Source organism: Peromyscus eremicus, chromosome 2 (assembly GCF_949786415.1).
Source record: "Peromyscus eremicus chromosome 2, PerEre_H2_v1, whole genome shotgun sequence".
Classification (NCBI taxonomy): domain Eukaryota; kingdom Metazoa; phylum Chordata; class Mammalia; order Rodentia; family Cricetidae; genus Peromyscus; species Peromyscus eremicus.
The window spans coordinates 4427211-4433374 of record NC_081417.1 but is presented as its reverse complement, the minus strand read 5'-3'; the positions used below and the strand labels follow the sequence as shown (position 1 = coordinate 4433374).

Here is a 6164-nt window from a genome sequence, read left to right as displayed (position 1 = left end):
TCAAGCAGACTGTAGGACTGTGGGAAGTTTTAACATTTAATTGGACTTCAAATATAGTATAGCTAGTAAGCATGAAGAAATGTTTAAAGATGGAAGAAGCCATTGCAGATGACTCTAAAGAATGACTTGGGGAAATGGAGGGTTAGCCACATTTAAAGCACCATTTTATGAGATAATATTTTAAAAAGGAACCTAAGTTAGAAAATGCTTCTCACTCATTTAGAAGCTGATCTGGCCTATGGCAAGACAGGTTATAGCCAGGTGGGAAATCAAAGAAAGATAGAGGGAGAAGAAAGGTAGAGTTGGGGCAGACACCATTCAGCTGCCCAAGGAACAAGACGTCACCATGGACATGTGGCAATATATAGATTAATAGAAATGAGTTAATTTAAGATGTAATAGTGAACTAGCAATAAGCCTGAGCCATAGACCAAACAGTTTATGATTGGTGTAAGCCTCTGTGTGCTTATTTGGGACCCAGTGGCTGCAGGACACAGGAAAACTTCGGGTTACATTTGGTGTCCATTGTTGGGCATCGATCCACATAGACCTGAAAAAGCTTTAAAAATATTCTAAACTTAGACTTTTCAGGACAGTGAGACACATCTGCCCCTGGCATCACTAATTACTTCAAAGAGGATGATGGGTATAGAAGAAACTCATTATGGAATTTTCTTACAATATAAAAAAGCCAGCCATTTTGGAAAGAAATTGTCCTTGCCTGGACTGCTTGACAGTATGTTGTATAAACTGAACATGCAGGACCCCTTAGGAAGGTGACCACTGAACTTTGCTAAAATAGGGTGAGATGGTGCTTCATGTTCCTGCTTCACAGAAGAGAGTTCCAGACATTCTGCAGGACACAAAGAAAAGCAACTGATGAACTTTACCAATAGGTGAAATAGTCCTTCAACTTTCCTGCTTCACTGAAAAGTATGTCAGAGACTCTGGGCCTACAGGCTGAAGATAGATGCCTCAATGTTACAGAGGAACTTTGGGTGACTATCCAGGCAGCCAGATGTCCCTGTCATTTCTAGAATTTTGGAAGTTGCTTGCAATGCACTTCCTGTTTACTCATAATATTATATCCTTCTGGGGTCTTTGATGGAGTTGAAGACTAGATAGTTATAATTATAGTTTTCCTTGGTTATTATAAAAGGTAAATTACATATGAAACTTTAGACTCACAAAAGTAGGATAGATGATAAAATATTTTCTTTAATTTTGCCAAATACAAATAGACTAGATATTGTAACTGTAATTCTTACTTGATAACTGTTTTGTAATATATAATTTTACTTTCCTTTTTGATTAGACAGAAAAGGGGAAGTGCTGTGGGATGTCATTTTGTATGCTATGAAAATGTATTGCTCCCATTGGGTGATAAAGCTGTTTGGCCAGTGGTGAGTCAGAATAAAGTTAGGTGGTCCATTCAAACTGAAGATGGAGATGAAGAAGGGTGGAGTCATAGGAGAAACCAGCTTGCTACCCAAGGAGCAACATGTCAGCAGACCTGTAAAGGCATGGCCACGTGGCAATACATAAATAAATAGAAATGGGTTAATTTAAGATGAGAGAGCTAGCTAGCAAGAAGCCTGAGCCATAGATCAAACAATTTGTAATTAATATTAAGCCTCTGACTGATCATTTGGGCACCAGCGGGCAGGAAAGATTTATCTGGATACACAGCTTCATGACCCAGAAATGATCCCTGAGATAGCAGCTCCATATTTCCTCCATGCACTGACTGGGTTGCTGCAGTTGCCCAGATGGCCTACAAATAAAGGCTGTTCCCAAGGTCTCTAAGAGACAGGAGAAGGTCTGCAGTGAGGAGTACATGTGCCAAGAGGTGCTGGTCAGCCTGAACCTCATTACACAGCTTCTGGCTCCCTGCCACCAAACATGCAAGTTCTATAAGTGCACAAAGAAGGCAGTGAAGCAGAAGCAGATTTAGCATGGGGTGAAAGAGATTCAGAAATTTGTCAACAAGGGTGAGAAGGGGATCATGGTTTTGGCAAGAGACACATTGTTGATTGAGGTATACTGTTATCTTCCAGTTATGTGGGAGAACAAGAACTTGTCCTATGTCTGTATTCCCTCTAAGGTGGACTGGGGTGGAGCTGCAGGCTTCAGGTGTCCCACCTGCATGATCAGGATGAAGCTCCATGGAGAGCATGGGAAGGCCTATGACAAGTGTCTGGAGGAGGGGCAGACCCTGCCAACACTTATGTGAGAGAATTGGTCTGCAGCCCAGCACTTTGGAGCTAGCTGCAGGTGGCTGCCACCCTAACAGCATCTCCTAGTTTCCTGACATGAATTTTTTTCCCAGGCAGCTCTAACAGCTGTTTTTGGAGGTAGAGCCAGCATATTTTCCATCAGTGTCATCTCCTGTTCAGATTAGATGAAGACAGTCCCAAGAATGTGGGGTGGAAGTAAATGCTAAGGCAGAAAAAAAAACAACAAAAAAGAAAAAGATAGAAAGAAAGAAATGAAAAAGAAAATGATATCTCACAAAGCAAAGTTCAAAGTTTGAAGAACACATGCATCAAGGAAGGTATTTACTATGGTATATTGGCCCCACCAGTGAGCAGGCACCAATAGGTATACATGGGATCTTTGGATCTACACAAGAAAAATATAAAAAGCCTGTTGCCTTTAGGCCAGTGCCACTGATAGGCCCCAAATCCAAATAAAGATTTTAGTAGAGGCCATTTCTATCTGATTAGTTCAGATGGAGAGGTTCCTAGCTGACTAGTTTTAAATGTCAACACACCACATCCTAGAATCATCTGGGAAGAGAGTTTTAATGAATTATCTAGATCAGGTTGGCCTGTTGACATGTGTGGAGGGGAGTATCTTGATTGTTAATTGAGGTGGGAAGATTCACCTTGAATTTGTATAGCACCATTTCATGGCTGCTGGGACTAAACTGTATGAGAACGTTAATAAAGCTATGAGCAAACAATCAAATAGGCAGAACGGGTATGTAAATTTCTCTCTGCTCTTGAGTGTGGATGTGATATGACTAGCTACTTAAGTTATGGTCTTGACTGCAATGAAATGATGGACTGAAACCTGGAACTGTGAGCTAAGTAAACCCTTTCTTCCTCTATTGGTTTCTTTCAAGCTGTTGTCATAGCAACATAAATGAAACTAGGCCAGGAACCTAGGGACCCCATGAGCTGAGATCTGAAGGTCTGAAATCTGGGAAATAATCACTCACATGGAGTTGATCTAAGGTCAAATGGCTATGAGGCATTTGTCAAAAGAGGTACTTAGAGAGCAATGTGAGGAACAAAAAGGGGTAGGGCTCCAAGGGTTGGAAGGTAACAATGTTTATAAAAACACCAGTGTGTATTTTTTCCAGATTTTCATGTAACTATAAGATTGATTTGGGCCCACTGATTTATTTAGTTCTAAAGGAAGCTACGGAAGTACCATGTGAAATTATTTTGATTATTTCCCCACCACGTGGAGATGGTATGATTTTCAACTTCTATGCTCCCATGAGTCTAAGTCATCCATAGGCTGATAATTGTGAATCTAGTGCATTGGATACTCATGGATTGTGTTCCACAGGAATACCAGCATCTGAGTATCATAGAGGGAAGCATCATGAGTTCTGTGTTGAAAGTAAATGACACCTTCTAGAGGATACCCATCCTAACTCATTCAGAGGGTTCTATTTGTTGCTAGCATTAAATTGAATTTGGTCATCTTCCCACTCTACTATTATGGCTTTAGAATGAGTATATTAGAAGCCAAAATACTGAGATTGACTCAATCTCCAATGGCCAGGATTTAAACTTGCATAGATATCAATATCCCTCCAAGTTCAGATGAGTCCCATTGTAAACAGATCTGGCAGCTGATAGTTTATTTTAGTTGGTTAATAAGTAGAATAGGAAGGTGAGTAGTAGTCATCATGAATAAAACTTGATAGCTCCAGGGAAGGTAAAAGAGACTTTTTTCCTTCATAGTTAGAGAATTAAAAAGTTAAATAAATGGTAAATTTGGATGCCTAAGAAAAGGAAGCCTGTGATATAGCCAGCCTTTCTAGACAAAGAGTGTGGTTATTGAAGGAAGATATGCCCTGAGAATGAAGCAGATAAGTCTACTTAAAAAAAAACAGGTGATGAGAGTTTGAGAGATAAATATTACCCTGCATAGTCAGACCTTCTAGTGGTGGTCATGTAGCATCTTTATATTTGCATGTTATCTTAAAGAGACACTTTAGATCTTCTGTGGTTCACAGGTATATCTGGAATTAGGGCATTCTAGGAGAAGAGAAAATTTGATATCCAAAATCTGAGGTGGGTGTGATGAACTCAGGAGTCAATTCCAGAGAATTTTACTGCAGAAGGGATAGAAAAAAACAACTCTACAGAATCCTATAGTGAGAAATCCACAGAGTCTGCTTAAAGGGCAAAAAATTTATTAAAGGAAAAACTCACTGTACAGAACAGAATTGACATAGGTTCTGGAATGCTGTTCTGGCCACCTGGATCAATCCCACATTCAAGTCCCACAAGGGAGGGAAGAGAGAGTGATGCCTATGTGAATCTCAGGTCTTAAGGGTCACTGAGAGGCCACACCTTAAAGGCATGTACTTCAAGGTCAAAGGCAGGTGGGCAGTTACCTGCTGCATCTCTAGGGGTAGTGCTTCAAATCACAGACAGAATAGCTACCCACTACATCTCCCCCTTCTGTCTAAATAAGAAAGTTCTAACCTAATATAAAACTACATAAATAGGAATGATTATCAAATACTGTCCAGGATAGGAGAAAAGTAATAACCTAAACAAAAGTAGAATTACAACCACCAAGAACAATATCAAACAAAAGACACATACTAAACTCCAGAGATATCCAGAACATAGGTAAATGGCATGTTACAGATATTACTACAATAGCTATCCTATCCTGGAGTATCTGAATCTACTACTTAGTATGTTCTAGCTAAGATATGAGAAGGTTGTAATTGTAACTATTTAGTCTTCAATCCCACCAAAGACCTGAGAAGGAATATACCTGAGAAAGTGCAAAATGCAAGTAAGCAATTTCTGAAAATCTTGTGAGAAGAGACAGAGACAGCTGGCAGCCTGGACAGTCATCTAAAGTTTCTCAGCATCATTGGGGCATCCAATTTGGCTACAGGTCTAGAATATCTGACAGACCATTTTCAGAAGCAGGAATTTTGAAAAACCATCTTATCCTGTCTTGGTAGAGTTTGGTAGTCACTTTTCCTTGTTTCTCATCTGGAAAGGACAGCATTCATACTGTCAGCAGTCAAGGCAAGGACAGTTCTTTGCACAGAAGACCATTTTGTGTCAAGAAGAAGACAACTTCCAAATGGAGTGTCTTAGAAGCCCAACCTTCTCTCAGGATCAGTTTGGTTCTGCCAGGAGCAATCGTGTCTCACATCAAAAGAATTCTAACTTATCAAAACATTTAAATGCCTTATTCTCTAGGTCTATGAAGTATTTGAAGATTACCTATCCACCTGACATATGTTTCTCTAAATCTGGAAAACCTAACTAACATAACTATAGAAATGACAAGCATGGGTGACTATAATTCTGTAAGTCTCATCTACCTAAACAAACAAACAAACAAACAAACAAACAACAAAAAAACCCTAAGGACTAAGGCTTCAATAACAAGGTAAACAGTCTGTAAATGGATGTACAGTATCAGGACAATGACTTCAAAATTTTCACATATCTTAAACAGAGGTGGAACATACATATAGTATGACAAATAAAATTTTACATTTGTATTAATGTACAAGATATTTCAAACAGGAATAGGAATATATGTATATGTCATATTGAAGTACAACATGACAAAGATAGTTTTGTATTTGTATAAATATACAAATTATCTTAAATATAAATATAAAAATAGTTTACATTTGTATCAGTATGTAAGAATCCAAAGCAGCGCAAATTATCCAAGGCTGATAGTTTGCTGAATAAGTTTACTAGTAGATACAATAATCTACCTTCATATCCTATAACTATCTGTAGCTGAAGTTTTCTCCAGTCCTGCCCGGCCCACGGTCAGGACAAATCTCTCTCACCTGCCAGTCCCACAGCCACTCAGACCCAACCGAGTAAACACAGAGACTTATATTGCTTACAAACTGTATGGCTGTGGCAGGC

The 6164-nt window shown here is 39.2% G+C and overlaps 1 pseudogene; it reads left to right on the top strand.

Annotated features, from left to right (window-relative positions):
* The first annotated feature begins 204 nt into the window (after positions 1-204).
* LOC131904445 (H/ACA ribonucleoprotein complex subunit 2-like) lies at positions 205-2233 on the top strand (annotated as a pseudogene).
* The last annotated feature ends 3931 nt before the right edge of the window (positions 2234-6164 follow it).